General features: G+C 31.2%; 3 long non-coding RNA genes across 7 annotated transcripts; 2 read left to right on the top strand and 1 right to left on the bottom strand.

The window, feature by feature from the left end:
• Nucleotides 1-247: 247 nt before the first annotated feature.
• On the bottom strand, nucleotides 248-10,854 carry LOC128213730 (uncharacterized). Its single transcript, XR_008257797.1, has 5 exons — nucleotides 10,734-10,854; nucleotides 5,346-5,422; nucleotides 4,931-5,012; nucleotides 4,023-4,153; nucleotides 248-2,967 (listed from the first exon to the last, which is right to left on the bottom strand). It is a non-coding gene; the product is annotated as an uncharacterized LOC128213730 (long non-coding RNA).
• LOC128213728 (uncharacterized) lies at nucleotides 6,501-10,617 on the top strand. 2 transcript variants are annotated; one of them, XR_008257791.1, is made up of 4 exons: nucleotides 6,501-6,831; nucleotides 8,184-8,262; nucleotides 8,566-8,606; nucleotides 8,981-10,617. It is a non-coding gene; the product is annotated as an uncharacterized LOC128213728 (long non-coding RNA). The 2 variants fall into 2 exon arrangements; XR_008257792.1 differs by lacking the exon at nucleotides 6,501-6,831 and adding an exon at nucleotides 6,871-7,142.
• Nucleotides 10,855-10,911: 57 nt separating the features above from the next.
• Nucleotides 10,912-18,430, top strand: LOC128213729 (uncharacterized). 4 transcript variants are annotated; one of them, XR_008257793.1, is made up of 4 exons: nucleotides 10,912-11,010; nucleotides 14,017-14,128; nucleotides 14,431-14,554; nucleotides 16,115-18,430. It is a non-coding gene; the product is annotated as an uncharacterized LOC128213729 (long non-coding RNA). The 4 variants fall into 4 exon arrangements; XR_008257794.1 differs by having other exon boundaries at nucleotides 14,017-14,099; nucleotides 16,115-18,429; XR_008257795.1 differs by having other exon boundaries at nucleotides 10,941-11,057.
• The last annotated feature ends 45 nt before the right edge of the window (nucleotides 18,431-18,475 follow it).

Below are 18,475 nucleotides of genomic sequence, written 5' to 3' on the forward strand. Positions count from 1 at the left end.
CCAGCAACGTCTACATTTTTAAATTGTCATAGCCTAAAATTGCCATTTCCCGACATGCCAACATTTAGACATATCCAACATGATAACCCAAACTAAGGTCTTCCTAGGCTAAATACTTTTCCAGCTAGACACTAGAATTGGACCTACAATATCGAAGATGTCCATAAAACCCAATTCACATAACAGGACAGGAGACCAGGACAACCAAAAGACATGGTTGTCTATGTTATAAACAAACAAGACTATGCATTTACCATAACTGTATCTATTTTGAACATGAACAGAACATTAGTAAATTTAATCCTAAGAATCTGATGTCAATAATCCCGTACATGTATGTATATCTATGTCCATCAATATGATAAGAAATGGAAGTTTCTTCTAAAACATACACAGAAACAGCTATTGTTCATATAAACCATAACATAAGGTGTCTTATAATTATGTCAACAAGAGCTGTCTTTGGACAGCACGCTCAATTAAATGAGGCTTTGTCTTAAAAATGAATACAATAATGATGTAATATGTGCCTGTCGAAAGCAATAAAAAGAGTCAAATTAAAAAGTTAACTAGAAATGCTGCAATGCAACAAGAACTTCAGCCTTTATTGTGAGATTCAGTTTTAAATGTATTAAAACTGAAGTTATTCAGTACCAAGCATTTTTCTATTTTTAGTTACAGTGACCATGACCCTAGGGACCCAAATCAAATATAAAAATGAATGGAAATTTTGCCTTTAGACAGTTATTAAATGGTAAATAATATTTGACAGTTATCTATGTACATCTACATTTTAACTTTAAAAAGGTTTCCTTGACATTAAACAATCATTTGTTTTAATAAACAAAAAATTAACAAAACAATGTGGCGAACAGATCAAGAATCTAGGTTTAAGAAGTGACATTTCTAGAGGCTTACCATGTGCTCCAATATGTATGGAACTTAATAACCATGGTTTTATTGAATTTATACTGTCATATAGGATAATGTGCATTATAGTTAACAGAACACTCAAAAGTACAATGAAACATTTAGGTTAGAAGTTAAAATATAATTAGACAATTAGCCATAATTGACCAAGTCAGTATGGAAATTAACAACAGAACAAGGTAACTAAAAAAAAATATAGATTAAAAATAATAATATATGATTTGCATTCATTTAATTCATGTTTAAAACAAACTTTTAATAATGAGCTAGCTCAATTGTTACTAAGCAATGTGCTTTATTGCTCACCTCAGAACCAGACACATTACTTGTTTCAATAATATGTTCACAAGATTTTATTCACTAAAATATGTGCCTAATTATTAACTTTTTACATGTTATGCCTTATTTGTTGTAAAGTCTTGCTGGCTAAGTTGTGATTTATGATGAGGAAACAATACCTCTATGAATAGCAATTTTTAAGGCTTTTAATACTTGATTTAGTGACTCCTGTTTCATCTTACCTACATTCATTCTTTAAGGAGGGCTTGGGAAGAGAATATGGCCTATAAAACTAGAACATAGTTTTTTTCTAAAACTTGACCAAATTTCATTCATATAAAGTGGAACTTGAGGCCACTCTAATCAAACACATTTTGACCAATAAACAAGTTTCACCTAATATTATTTAAATGTTGACGAGAATAAATACTGACAAATATCATGAAAATTATATATATAGTTTCTGAAGCATTTACAGTTTATATTATTAGAACAAACAACCTACATGCTTTTTGTCCAACCTGAACAGTTATCAATCTCTACTAAGATTTTTTTGGTAAACATATTCTGGCCAGTATGAATAAAGACCAAAGAGACAAGAGCTGTCACAGAGACAGCGCTCTCGACTATTCCGCTGCTTTTCAGTGAAAGGATTGAAAAGTTTTGGCGAAACATGCATGGATCACTGTTAGATTAGATTTCAATGCAATACATGATGTGCTGAGATATTAACATAAATGTGGTTACATGCAAAATTTTAACCAGAATTTTTATCTAACTTGATTATTCAATTAGGTTGGGTGGTTGTATAAAGTCTCAATGCAATTCATCCAGTAGTTGCTGAGATATTAACCTATGTGTGCTTACATGCAAAACCTTAACCAGAATTTCTGAGTGAAATAATAAACGCAAGTATTTGCATTAAATGCAAACTATAGTTATATAACTTGGATGCAATACCTCAAGCAGTTGCTGAGATATTAACCTTAGATATAATGTGTGCTTCCATGCAAAACCTTAACCAGAATTTCTAAGTCAAATAATAAAGGCCTATTATTTACATTAAATGCAAACTAGAGTTATCTTACTTGTTTAAAAAAAGTAGGTTGGATGGTTGAGTACCATTGTATCAAGTCTCAATGCAATACCACAAGCAGTTGCTGAGATATTAACCTATGTGTGCTTGCATGCAAAACCTTAACCAGAATTTCTAAGTCAAATAATAAAGGCCTATTATTTACATTAAATGCAAACTAGAGTTATCTTACTTGTTTAAATAAGTAGGTTGGATGGTTGAGTACCATTGTATAAAGTCTCAATGCAATACCTCAAGTAGTTGCTGAGATATTAACCTATGTGTGCTTGCACGCAAACCCTTAACCAAGGGGTGACACCGACGCCGACGCTTGGGTGAGTAGTATAGCTCTCCATATTCTACGAAAAGTTGAGCTAAAAATGAGTCCCCATACTAAAGTGTTAACGCTGTATGAAACTGTTAATAAAAATGAAGGACAGACTATGATCAATCACAATAGTTCAACATGAGCACTTTGTACTGTGTTGAGGTAAATGTTAATCATCCAACTTATCTAAGGGTAATCTATTTTCAAATCTATAATGTATTTGTCTGTTAAAAGTTAAAATTGGTATATCATTCCAATTTTAGTGAATCTTTATGTGACGGATGTCTTGTCCATTAAGTTGCCTTCAATGAAGATTTTGAAGTCAGACTGTCTCTTGTTGGATGTGAGGAGTTTTCTGAAAGAAAAAGGAACATTAAGCAATACATAAACACAGTTCCATTGTTGGCTTCAAATATTGAACTATTAAGGAGCTTTTCATTCATTTGTGCCATTGGCTTCAATGTTAAAATTTGATAGTTACCCCATATAAGTATCATTTGAAAGGGCTTTGCATACTGATTACTTATATGTAAAATCAATGACAAGAACATATTTTCACCTTGAAAAGTTATTGCTGGCATCCCAAAATCACATTATTGTTCATCAGATACATTAAGTTATTATCTATCTTGCAAAAGCTCTATGGTTGATTTTGAAATATGATAGTTCTTATACATATTATATCTTAATATTACAAATTAGCCACACTTTTTGTGATATAGATTTTATATATATGCACATAAAAATATGTAACAAAAAATATACAAATAAATAAGAAACGATAAAAACACACAAATCTTAGTTTATTTTACATTTATCATATAAACTTTGCTAAACACAGAAAGAAAATAATTGTTTCTATTACAGGATTTGAACCTGGACAATTAATTTTAATGTCAATGAGCATATTTGAGCATGATCACAACTGTGCATTACAACAAAAGATAACATTGAAAACTAACAAAGGGCAACTACTACAAAAAAAATCTTGAGTTATGGTTTCTGTGCACTGCACTTCTGCTAAATGAGATCTATCTGTACATATTTGAAGTTTGAGATCAACACCTCAAAGACTTTTCAAGTTCTGCTGCAGACAAAAACTCAGTATGAAATATAACAAAGGGTTATTACAAAAAGAACTGTAAACAGAGTTATGGTCCCTTAACACTGCACTTCTTCTCAATAGGGATCTATCTGTATATGAAGTTTGAAGTTAATACCTGGGGGATTTATGCTCAAGATTACATTCCTTGCACAATTACACAATTACTGTATCCACTTTGCCTTTTGGCAAGGGATAATCAATAGTTTAGTCCTCATCATCAGGGTCTTAAACAAACATGATGAACATAATCATAGCATGCATAAAACAGTTTACAGTTGTATCAAATCTGGAATAAAAAACTGTACCTAGATGAATTTGTAACAGGTGGCAATCAGTCATCACTTTCCTGTTTCCTGTTTCTCATTGTGTCATTCCTGTATCTCATTGTGTCTTAGTTGGTTTAGTACAACTCTGGCCTGGTCCACAATTGCAACAACTGAAAAACAACTGAACGATTAGCAAAAGAGAACTTATACCTTAAATGTACATAATATATTGCTACTAAAAATGACTCATACTGTCAAACACTTGTTTCCATGAAAAACTACAGCTATCACCTATTGTAATAAGAGGTTTCACTGAGAGTGATATTTGCTTTTAAGCATACAGTAACCAATTAGGCAATAATTTTAAAACTGCCAAGCACAAAATAAACATAAGAAAATAATCCTTAATATACCAAAAACAGAATAGTGTTTTGTTAAATTAAAGTAAAAAATGAAAAAAAGTTATGAAGAGAAGAAAAAAAATAAAAAAAAATATAAAGATAATAATCAAAGGTTTACAATTCTTTGACTACCATACACAATTTAATGATTCATATGCACAGCTATTTTTCTTATCACGTCCAGTATGTGCATGAAGTTTGAAGTTAATACCTCAAAAACATAGAAAAGTGAAAGAAAAATAATCAAAGACCAATAACTCTAAAATACCATAAACAAAAATGTTTTTTGCACAGCACTTCTCCTCAACATATTTAATATGTGTTAGAAATCTCAGAAGCATTTGGAATTATGGATAATAGAAGACTTGTCCAAATGAACCCTAACCATCAAGTGGTAGGAGTATAATAGCAGAGACAAATCATACATATGTCTTTATATTTAATATGTCAATGTATGTTTGAACAGAATAATTATGTAAATTCTCATTTCTTGGCTTACCTCATATTTATATTGTTATACATAGAATTAATCCAAAGAGAACTTACCATTCACTGACAAGATTTCCTCATTATACACAGGAGTATCTTCATACTTTTAGAATCTCTCCATTTTTCATCTCCATGGGAACTGCAATGCATAACACATAAGAAAGGAAATCAAACAATTGCATTTTTTAAAACAATTTGTAGAGAAAAATAAAACATGACTTCAGACACATGCAGAATCATTTGCATTTATTTTAAGCAAGTTACAAGAGTAACTGTACCCTATGCCATCTGAGTAAAATCTGCATGCAACAAACATGTGCATGCAAAATTGCATGGACTTTCATTTATTTGCTTAACAGTTTCAATTAAACCTAACAACCTGACCAAATACTTGAAATATCTTATACTTGAATACATTATGTTATACTAGTAAATGACATTGAGTACATGTAAATATGTGTTAAAAATCTACCTTTCAAATCCAATGCTTTCTTTGCATCAAAACGTTTGTCTGTTTGCCCTTAAATTGGTCCCTCAAGAGTATCTGGTCTGAAATAAATATAAAATTCACCTACTTTTAAGCTAAAATTAGCTATAATACTAACTTGGCTGATCTTAGGAAAAATGAATCTTAAAGCTGCACTCTCACAGATTGACTGTTTTAACATTATTATTATCTCAGAGAATCAATGCCTTTAATTGCTAACAATAAAACAGAAGTCATGTATTGAGAAATCTGCTTATTATTTCATTTTTCTGAAAGTGTTCAAATTTAAGTCACAGAACAACAATTATGAACGTACATATGAAAAACAGCTATCTGATATTTTTTCAGCAGTTTTAAATCATGGTTCGCGGACATAATTTATGCACTAACATTGCATGATTCATTCCATGATGAAAAAAAAAGTTGTTAGAATGGTAAATCTGTGAAAATGCAGCTTTAATAACAATCCCCAACAGTTCCTCCCAAAGACTTGTTTAAAAGTGGCTGTAATCTGTTTAATGAAATAGCGGAAAAAAAGAAAATTGACGAAAACTGACAAACTTGGTATCTATGTGTACAATGCATTAAAACTTACTAACTGAAGTACCACATAATTTACAATAAAAAAAAATCGCCAATATATTACAAGTTAGGTATAAAGATTAAATATTCCAACTGTTTAGGATAAGCCTTCATAGCACAGTGGATACAACACTGGACTGCAATTTTGGCGACACCGGTTCCAACACATTCTCTGACTTGATTTTTTTTTTTTTACATTTTGCATTTTGGTAAAAAAAAATTTACCATTATGATATCAAAGATCAAAAGATTTTTTGAATAATTGTCCTGAGATTCTTTACAGAATATTTTATTTATTTTTTTTTTGGGGGGGGGGGGGGGTCCCACCCCTTTTCTGGATCCGCTAGTGTGGGTTACTCCCGTAAAATGAACTGAATTTAATTTGGTGCAAAGCTCTAATAAAAATTTGTGTATTCAATTAAATTCATAAAACTAATTAATGTAAACAAACCATTTGCAACTATCCCTGAATAACTTTTAAATGATAGTGATTATTTTCATTTGCATGATAACTAAGAAAATATAAAATAACACTTGAGTTAGCAATAACAACGTAACGTCGTTTTTTACACTTCCCTATTCTGCACAATGCTAATACCACTCCTCACTCCAATGGATATTACTCCTGCAAACATTTATACTTACTGCCGAAAATGGTACCAAAATAATCATGAATAAATTATCTATCAACTGTAGTACGGGTTTTATCTAATTATGTGAAACAAAATAAAACGAGCAAAAAGTTTCACAAGCATTTTTTGTAATATGTCGTTTTTCTGCCGGTCTTGGGACGTTTTGACTGTCATTTTATACTTTCGATTTCGGATATTTTAAGAATTGTTTTCATTGTCAATGACTTTACAAGGATACATTGACGTCTCCTGCATCGGTGAGTATAACTTTAATGAATTATTATGTATATTTTCTGCTTTTATTTTGACAAAAACTGAAACAGGGAATAAAACATGCTGAATTATAGGTCCAAATCGAAAGAGAACAACAATGCATCATCGAATTTCTGAAAATTCATTCATTTATCTACACAGTGATACTATCCATTTGATTCAGTAATCTGTCGCATTTTTCCGCAAGGGCTATTTATAAACACATCGTTTCTGAGAGTGGCCAAAAACAAGAACAATTTGATGACTCATAAGGCATGCAACCTTAAAAGCCGAGAGTATCCGAATTAACCAGGAAGTAATTTTTGTTTACTTTTAAAATGCCAAACTCTGTAAATAGTAATTTATTTTGAGTAAACATTGAGGAAGGTTTATGCATATCATTGTTTTATTATATTTAGAATGCTATTTATTAGGAGTTGCCAATTCTTTTGCATGAACATTGGTCAAATATTTTATAATTTGAATAAATATTATAAGACATTTGCAATTGTTTTTATTTTGGATATTGTGATTGGTTTTAATGAAATAAACAGACCGGGTTCTTTAAGGATCTGGTCACTTTCGGTTTTAAAAAATGTAAATAAACTATTGGAGAATTGGCAGTTATTTTTTATTAAGCCATTCTATATTATTAATTAAGAATCTGTCAACCTGAAGTTTGTTATTGTTTATGCGCATGTTTCTGCCACGGGCATTGCCCGACAAATTCATATTAAATAACTTAAAAGAGCTCGACAACCAAAACCCAATTAATCAAATTACAACGCCAAGTTTCCATTTAGTGTTTTATTGGTTAATAAGAAAAATGAAGGCTGGCTTATATATAGGCATTTCACAATTGAAACTATGAAAGCAGGCATTTTTTTAATCTTCTAAACAGTTAATTGGATGCCTACCAATTTTAATTGTTTATAGATCATACATTATCACCAAGTAACTAATACTTAAATAACAATTGGAAAGTTTCAAATTTCAACATATCAATGTTTTAATGTGTAAATTTCAGGAAACATTTTTATGTTCTGTATAGTTACTTGGATTATAAAATCACTCTCTGTAAAAATTATTCAACTTTTCAAACATTATTAGTCTGTAGATTTATTGGAATTCCTGTTATGATAGGATTTCAATTGCTGTCATAAATTTTCAACTCAATGTTTTGATTATTCATTTGAAATTATTTTAAACTTCACATTCCATAAATGGCTGTTCTTCCTTTTTGACTAAATATTGTGAGTATTTTTACACATTAGTAAGTCTGCCAATTCATGGGTGGTCAGTTTTGTCATTTATTAGTCTTTTTTCCCTTTTTTATTTAATCTTTTCTTCCTTTCAGTGAGAAATAAAGCCATAGAATACATTCATACCACTCAAATTCAGCCAGTCAGAATGATGGGAAGGATTGCAGAACTGAGGTAACTTAGAACTATGATGCATATTTACCAGAGAAGATCTCATGAACATGCCATTTTCTTTTAAATTATACCTGAAGTTATTGAGAACTCTTTATAAACTGTGACATTTTGTATGATGACATATTTTATTATTTGTAAAATAAATGCTTTTGACATTTTTTTGAGCTGTAAAGTTGAATTGATTCTTAAATTGATTCTGGTAAATACCAAACTGTGTATAGACATCAAACCTCATTACATATATATACATAGTTGTCCCTCTCTGAATAATACATAATTATCTATGTTTCTGTTTACTTTCAGTTTCACTCTCACCTGACTGATGCAGATTCAGTAACCTAATTGTATGTACTTTTTTGTCAAATTGTATTTATTTGCTCTATTAAAAATATAATGTTGACCTTTTTGAGGAATAATTTAAAAAGGAAAAATAAATTATTATAGAGAAAAGGTAATTTGTTATGTACAAAAAGTGGACAAAAATGTTGAACAGTATGAAGTTTTAAATTAGAAAATCCTTATTTCTCTCTGTATGTATGTCAACTTTATTAAGACAAAATCTGGTAATATAATGTATTCCCTTAATTAATTGTGATAAAACCTTTTTACACTGTATGTATACATCTGTATATGTATGTTGCCATATAAACTGAATGCATGTAGTTTCTTTTGTGAACATGTGTATTGAAATCAACACATTCCTTTGTTATATTTTCAGGCTCATGATGGTTTCTGAGAAAAAAACAGCTTGGTGTAATTTGACAGTATTTTTCAGTATTTGACAGTGGTTCTATCATGCAACAGTCATACCATGAAGTGTCTCACAGATTCTCTCTCAATTCCTGCAATATCCAAGATTGCAGTGTAGTGCAAAGAGGATTAATTTTCTTGCAATAAGAAGTATCTGCACTTCCAAATACCCCTGTACAGCATGAACAGTTTCTTCATTTTTTGAGTGATTATAGAGTGAAAATGTTTCCATATAAAATGTTTTCTTTTTATGTGTAACACTTGTTATGAATGGTTACAAATACATGCATGGACATTATGATTCCAAATCTATGCACATTTTGATTCCAATAATTAACCACAAAAGTATTTTAAATTTGGTTTGAAACAGAAATATTGTCCTTATGTTTGTTTCTAAACATTATCTGGTATTATTCGTGTTTATAGTTTCCATGTCAATTTAAAAAAAGTCAGTTCTTTGAAAGATGCACTCTTACTCCCACATAAGATTTACCACAATTCATACTTTTGTTTTATTATTCCAAATAGGATGAATAAATGTTGAAAACAATGGTTCTAATGAAGGATGCCTACTTCTACTTGAAGGAAATGTGCATAAAAGACAGTATTTCTACCATTTGAGATCATAGTAGATCACAGTAAATCTTTATGCATTCACCAATCATTTAATATCTTTGCTTTTTCAGCTTAAATACACGGTTACAATATTTTTATCAATACTTAATATTTTCCAAAAATGAATTATGAAGTAAGTTGTTAAAGGGTTAACAGTCAAAGTATATGTTTGTTATACATGTGTATGCATTGATACTGAATAAGAGTGTCACTTTAAACAGTTGCCATGGTAACTATAGAGTCTAGTTTTCTTAAGAAACTGTAATTGTTGTCTAAAAAACTTTGTTTTTCAATGTGATACTTTTTAGCATGTCCGCTTCAGTCAATGAAATATTTCTGTTATTTGTTAATCATTTGGTCATACTTTGTATAAAATTATATTTATAATTTAACCTTGAAAATTGCTGACAATCTCATACTTATATTGAAATATTCGGAATTGCTAGATGGGTTGAAGTTCACCTTTATTACAACTGTCAGGCAAATCATGGCAAGATGTACATAATTCTCCTTTTTAACAAAAAGCGATGTTTAAAGCATTTTTTGTATTTTTATTGAATGGTTACCATGGCAACTAATTTTTTGTTTGCCTTTAATCTTCCTATTTATAATACTATTAATTGTAAAAATGCAACAGTCAAGCAGTGAATGGAAGAATGTAAATGTTCTTTGTCTTTTACCTTTTTCAAGCTCATTCTTCAAAATATAAAGCAATTTTAAAGTTTCTTAAAAATGGACGTTTTTTCATCATTTTTTTAAAGTAAAATAATTTGCTTAAAACTTTGTTTAGGTTCTGATATTTAGGAATGTGTAATAAATTTATAGAAAATAAACAAAATGTGTTGTTTGGCATTATTTATTTCATTTAAATTCCGAAGTTTTGAATTTGACCTATTTTGGCAGAAAAATTGATAAAAATGTAAAATTAAAAGGGCCATAATTCTGTCAAAAATTGATGGATTTTGAAAAAATGTGCATATTTGAGTTTGTAATGACATAACCTTTAAAATGATATATCACTTTAATATACCACATTAAATTATTATTTTACGTTGTTATTGCTACTTGAGTGTCCTGTATGGTATCCCGATATAGTCAATACTTACAACTTACATGTGCAGGAATCAGGAAGGAGTTCCATTCTACCAACTTAATACCATTCTTATTTGTCGTCTTCTTAACCGGATGCTTGAATTTTTGTAAACAAACCCAATGAACCCTGCATCGTTCCACTAGACTTTCTCGCTTAATATTTACGCTCGGTTGTGCCTGTATCGAAGAAAATGAAGACCAGTCCAAAACATTGCGTCATTTAGTATTTAGCACGCGCGAGAGAGGTTCAAACGGGTTCAAAACATCGAATTTGACCGACACTGAACAGAGGTATATGGCTATTTTCTTTGAAAATATAACACTTTCTAGTTCAAAAGGTAATTGAATTTATGTAGATACGTAAACAATTGACAGTTTAACGAGTATATTTTATTGATATAACGAAGTACTCCTTAAAGCTGCACTCTCACATACATGTATTTTGACAACTTTGTTATTTTTTATTTTTGTCTTGGAGTTTGAATGAGCCAGTTTCTGTGTAAATTAATATATGCAAATAAGTGATATAAGCCTGCTGACATATTCCGTTAAAAAAAATGTTTTATGGCTAAAAGGTTACTAACAGTTGGAAGAAAAATGCATAAAACATCATTTTCTTAAAGCTGCACTCTCACAGATTGAACATTTTGCCAGCTTTTTTATGTTTTATCTTGGAATGTACTAATTTTGGCGAAAATCCATGGAAACCAGTTATATAAGACTGCTGACAAATATAGATCGCAAATTTTTATATATACCAGTTCAAAAATTGATGTTTTGTTCATTTTTCTAAAACGTTTATTAACGGTTTTAGCCATAAAACATTAATTTTCAAACGGAAATATGAAAATCTATGATCTGGTTTTTCGTAAGCAATCCTATATCATTGGTTTGCAGATATTTATACAAAAATTTGCTCTTTCCAAGACAAAAAATAAAAAAAGTTGTAAAAATGGTATATCTGTGATAGTGAAGCTTTAACTAAAATATATATGCAATCCAATGTTTTTTTAAGCAGTCTTGTGTCACTGTTTTTCTTGCACTTATGCATTTATTGGCTTGTATAAAGACAAAAAATAAAACAGTTGTCAAAACATTTAATCTGTTAAAGTGCAATGTTTATTTAAATATACTTGATGCTTGCCTCAATCATTGCCGCTGACCGATCATCAGATGACAGCACCAACATCCAACAATGCAGCGATATTTTTAAAGTCTCTTTCACATCATTCTGTATCCTAATATTTTAATTTATTTAAGATAGTTGCTTATCAAGATGTTGAATGCATATTTTACAGCCTTTTAGGCTTTAGAGTGTATTCAATGTCATTTTCAGAAGAAATATCTTGATCGAAGCTAGGAACAAGCTCACAACTGGCATTAGTGAGTCATGCCTGTCAAAACTAATTTTGGGGTACATGCATGTGTCTTTTAAAGTAGTACAGTAGACATCAACTTTACAATGTACATGAATACATTGCATTCATACTTTAGTTATTTATGTATTCATGTACATTGTAAAGTTATTGTAGATGTAGATAGTGTCTATGAGAACCAGCCGTTCAGTTAGCTCAGTTGGTTACAGCGCCATGATAGTGTTCCAGCAGTTGTTGTTGGTTCAAGCTCCACACTGGGGCACTTCTCCTCCCAGGTTTACTTAAATGGTGGCAGCGGTACATGGCAGGAGTGCCTCCGTCAGCTTTAAACTACAGTCGAAACTCGATGGCTCGATATTCTAGGGACCAGCCAAAATACTTCGAGCCTCGAGAATATCGAGCCAAGCGGGATTGCTTACAGAATGTTATTTTTTTTATTATTCGTTACAAAAAGTCTTGTTTACCTCGTTTATTATTGGCTATGCTATCTCCGCGAAAGAAGAGTATTAATTGGGCATAGTTACACGTCTTAAAGTTCGTAACATCACTTATTCGATACTTAGAAAATATTATTTGATTGTTTTTATTAATTATAAAAATTATGCGAAAACAGCAAACAAGTAATTTTAAACAGTGGGTAACAAAAACATAGCTTATTAGTTATATAAGGATGCATTGAAATTTATACATGTATAACAATTAGGGAAAGAACTTAGATAAAGTGATGGCATGTTTATTCAAACTGTTAAGTCATTCAAATTTGATAATAATTATAATAAATTGAATTAATTTTTATCGATTAGCGCCGTGTGCTAAATGAAGCCAACAAAACAAATCAAGGTGTGAGGTTCTTACCTGAACCCGCGAAAATGACATCGACCCAAGCAAACAAAATTGTGAAATTCTTACTTGGAACCGCAAAAATGACTTCGAGCGTGGAGAAATATCGACCCTCAATATATCGAGCCATCCGATCAAATTTTATATGAACAAAGAGTTAAACAAAATCGGTTCTTTTAATCTGGTTCAAGCCAACGAGGATATCGAGCCATGAGATATCAAGCCAACGAGTTTCGACTGTAATATATATATAAAGGGTTAATGGAGAGGAGTGGAGTGTATTGTGTGTCACTGTCAGTGTGTAAGAACCAGCCGCTCCGATGTAGAAATACTTGTACCATAAGTCATGGTTTTTAAGTTTATTGTTTGAAGTTTCATTTTCTAGTTTTGACCTTAAAGGTGCACTCTCACAGATTGAACGTTTTGACAATTTTTTTGTCTTGGAATGAGGCAATTTTTGCGAAAATCCATGGAAACCAGTTATTTAAGACAGCTGACAAAAAATTAGATAGCAGATTTTTATATTTAAGTTTTAAAAGTAATGTTTTATGCATTTTTCTTAAACCATTAGTAACGGTTTAAGCCATAAAACATTAATTTTCGAACGGAAATATAGAAATCTACGATCTGATTTTTTGGCAGCAATCATATATCATTGGTTTGCAGATATTTATGCAAAAATTTGCTCTTTCCAAGACAAAAAATTTGTAAAAATGGTATATCTGTGAGAGTGCAGCTTTAAATTTTATGATTTAATGACAACTGCCTTGAAATAGATACCTGATTTAAGCATTATGCCAATGTTTATAAATTTCTATTATATTTTACTGTGAAATAATGTAAATATATACATATAATTGTTTGTGTTAGTTTAAATTTGCTTGATTTATCATTAACCTATTATATATTCTTTCATTTTTTTTTTGTATTAACCCAATATTATGTCATATAATATATCTATGGGTATATAACACCAAGGTAAACACATGTATACAAATCACTTATTATTATGTATAGATAGTTTTTATTTCCATGTAACTCATTTGCCTACATACATTTTGGAAAATGTGGTCCATTACAGATAAAACCCAGATGTATACATGGCCTGGATTTCCATATTATGCTGCCCAGAATAAAAGACGATGCAGTCCAGATAAAAACATTGTATGGCTCAATAATCTTTACCAAACTTGGTAAAAAAAACTTTGTCATATTATGAGAAATCCCTGTTTTTTTGTTAATCATCTTCATTCACAGTATATGCAATTCACCAAGCAACACAAGACTTAAGTTAATGTCCACTTGACACATTTCTAGTATATTTGGCTTGTACATAAACATCACTTTTTCATAAGAGAATAAATCTCATGTAGGACATTTAGATTGCTCTAGAAATAATTGCCAAGATGTTTTGCATTTGAATCATGTTTAAAGCATACCCAACATTATTTGCATTTATTGTGTTCATGATTGTGTTGTATTCTTCCTTTTTAAGATGCATCAGATGAAGTCTTTGACTTTCTAGAAAGGGATTTTGTAAGCTAGTACTGGACATGAAGACAGTCACTTGGAAATGATGATTGTGCAACAGCGGTTAAACATATGCAATACATCATATGGTAATTTCTTTTCACCTCAATGAATATTTAAGTGACCTACCCACAAATAAAGTGATTCTCTAATAGTTCCAATTTCCACTTTGATTTTGTAATCTGGTATTCTTCATTACTACTACCCGTAACTGGTATCTAAAAATAACATTATAATATTCATCAATAATATCATAAGACCATGTGAATATTCAGTAATTTATATATGTAATCAATTTGTTTTTGTGTATGTGGTGTTTATATGTTGGAGTTTGTAGTTCATTGTCAGTGATTTTTTTATTGTGAAAAACTCCATTTTCCCCAAAATTAAAAAAATTACATTACATTCCGGATTAAAAAAGCAATGAATTTCTTGAAATATAAACAAAATCTTGACAAGTCTTACTCTTTCACAGCATAAGGTATGCATAAAAAAGTTAAAAAATGTATATTTGCCATTATATAAGCAATTTTGGCCTGATTTTGTATTTTTCCCAAAGTTGACTTTTTACCGAATTTGCGAGGTACATTGTACAGGCAGTAAAAAGAATTCATAATTTTTTTTTATGAATGTTGTTCAAGTTTCGTCCTTGGGGTCAAAGTTGTCCTAACCAGAGTTCCCCTGTTAATGATAGACTTCTAGAACAAAAATTGATACACATTCAAATCAGGCAATGACTTCTGCAGTAATGTATGAATTCCTTAGAAACTGATGTCTAAACTAAAAGGTATTTAGTTTCAAAGATTATGAAACAAGTTGTTACAACAATATAATAATCACCTTTTGGCAGGATGTTAAGCAAGGTTTTGCCTTGTTGAGGAAATTGTAGACCTCGTAGTACCCTTAAGGAACCCACTTGTCTAACTTAGTGACTTAACAATCCAAACTCACAATGTCTTCCTTAACAACCACTTTATAAGCAACCAAGGACATCCTTATCAAATACTTCATTTACAGCAGCCATTGAATGACTTCCATAAAAAATGATGACTTCCTAAACAATCCTTGGCTTCTTTATCAACCAATGATTGCCTTAGCAACTACCTTCATCCATAGCAACAAATGAATCCCCATTCAACCAATGACTTCCTTAGCATCCAATTCCTTCCAACGCATCCATTAACTACCTTTATAGGCACCAATGCCTTATTTAGCAACCATTTTTTCCTGAGCAACAGCCAACATCCATAGCAACCAATTACTTCCTTAGTAATCATTTACTTCCATAGCAACATTCTGGTTCATTACCGTAACATCCATTGACCATGGGAACAACCAGCTTACCATAATTCTCATTTCTGTTAACAAAGAGCAGCCTTCTTTGAGGAGTCCTTATCAACCATCAAATAACACAGCAACCACTAACCTGCTAAGCAAATAGCAACACCTTTCATAACCAGTTGTTACCTGACTGACTTGTTCATGGTCATTTTAATCAGGTGACCAATTAAGGGCCATGCTGGCCCTTTTGTTTTGAATGTACATTTCCTTAGCTTATTCATTTAATTCAGCAAATGTATAAACATAGTGTACAATACTTTCAAGTTTTGTCATTATTATATATTATCAATGTTTTAATTTTCAAACAGGTGACCAGACAGGGAGGAAACTAGGGAAATGGTTATCCACCAACAGCCCAAGTGCTTGGTTGATAAGAGGAGCCACAGCATTAAACATTACTGCACAAAGTGGTGTGCTTTGCTAACACTTATGATTGTGATTTGATAAAAAAGCAATGAATGAATGCTCATTATTCATAACTATAACTAAAACATTGATGTCAAAAGTTGTCAATTTTCAACATATATAGTATTTGAGATCCTGATCTATAGTTGTGTGCAATGGATTATCAAACAAAAACAAAAGAGTGGGCAACAAAATGAATAGCATAATGCACCAGTCAATTGTAACCACATCCCGCCCCCAGGTCCGGGGACTTTTGACTTTTGGTCCAGCCTACCCCAGGTTAAATTCCCTGAACTGATCCTGAACTAAAATCCCTGCCAAATTCCCCCGCATCCAACATACCATAGGTAAGACAAAACCACCGCATTCACACCCAGTATACCCCCAGACGGGGGTGGTGGTGGTTACAATTGACATGTGCATTACCCACTACCCATTTACACCAGTAATTCATAATTATATTTGATAGACATGCCTCTTGTCAAAGGTTTTGAAGGGTATGAACATCAGAACTACCTGCCTATGGCCTTTCAAGATTTTATAACATTGTTAAACTAAAGAAATTATTATTAAGTTTATACTAGATCTTTGTTAAGAGTGACCCCTTTGATAATTCTGGAGAAAAACTATTAGGATAAGGTTCTGTATTTGTCCATAATTTGTTATATGACATGTAAGCAGGAGTTCATTCCTTCAAAGAATTGTGAATCTTATATAATTATGTATTTGACATCTTATGAATTTTATCACACTTTAACCTAGAGGCAGTTCAAATAAATACTGCTATTATTGAACCAATACTGAATAAGGGCAAGAATTCCAAACAAGACAGTATACATCTAGTATCATGTTTGTCTGATAATTTTGAAATCATAGTGATTAAATCTAAAAGGATGTTAAAGCTGCACTGTCACTGATTAAGAGTTTTCACATTTGCTTTGAAAAAAGTAATTAAAATAGTCTGACTTTAGCATGAATGCCTTCAATCCAGTCATATAAGATAACTCTCAATGAAACAGAATTCAATTGTCTGAAAAACTGCCAAAATTTTCATTTCTTCTCAAGCATTACTAACCATTAAACATAGAGTTTTAAATGGTAATAGGAAAAACTGTGATTTTGTATGCAGTCTCATATAACTGTTATCAGACATGTGCACAAAAGTTTTTCATTCCAAGTTAAAAATAATAAAAATTCATATATCTGTGAGAGTGCAGCATTAACAATGAAAACAATTATTAAAAATGGTATTTCCAACTGTGTATAATAATGCAACAACAATTTACCTTCTACTAGCACACTGAATTACAAGTTCTGCTTTTTCAAAGAAAACGGGCATATGGGAAGTACCATCACTTCCAGCGATATTTTTGTTGTAGCTTTTTTTATAAGAAAAAAACTGTTCATAGATTGTGTTTTAAGGTGTATGTTTTATAGACAGTACTCCAATTCTCTTTAATATATAATATGTTTGTTTCATTTAAGGCTTTTGTGTGTTTTAGGGCTGTTTCAGACCATTCCTGATATCGTATTTTCATATAAACCCTGCAATCATAATTGCATGTACCTCTTTGCAAAAGAATAATAAACATTCACGGAAATTAAACAGTAACGGAATTTTTCGAATTTTTCTCAACATAAGAAGAGACTTTTCTATTTTGGCCCAGCTAATGTTATTATATTGTTGACTAACATAAGTTTACAAGCAAATTAACAGGCAGAATAGATAAAGAAAAGATGAGCATGTAGTCTTGTTTTGCATACAGAAGTAAGGGGCTTAGCTAGCCCTTTATATGTGGATTCATAATTGCTAGGTGGGTCTCGGGGCATGCCCCCTCAGAATATTTTGAAAAACATGGTGCATTCTGGGCGCTCTGAGGTGCTTTATTTTGTACTGGAAAATATAAATGACATTTAAAGAATCATGTAGTCAAGTATGCATACTGCAACTTTGGCTGATTTTTTTATGTTTTTATCAGAATCATGTGGATTCATCCGCATACTAGTGTTATATGCAGCTTCACGCCTGGTATCTCAGACAGACATTTTTAGGCTTATGTAGATGTTTGCAAGGCAAGGCTTGGCAAACCAAAGCGCCTGTCGCATTATATTGGTTTCAAAGTGCTTTTGCATGTTGTTTGCAATTGTGCATTTTGCGCGACTGGTAAATATCTGCAATATAAAAACTTAAAATTCATTGATGCCTAGGTGACCAAATTTAAAAAAAAAATCATTTCATTTGTCAAACATTGTGCCCCAAAAGC

Source organism: Mya arenaria, chromosome 13 (genome assembly GCF_026914265.1).
Source record: "Mya arenaria isolate MELC-2E11 chromosome 13, ASM2691426v1".
In the NCBI taxonomy this organism is placed as follows: Eukaryota; Metazoa; Mollusca; class Bivalvia; order Myida; family Myidae; genus Mya; species Mya arenaria.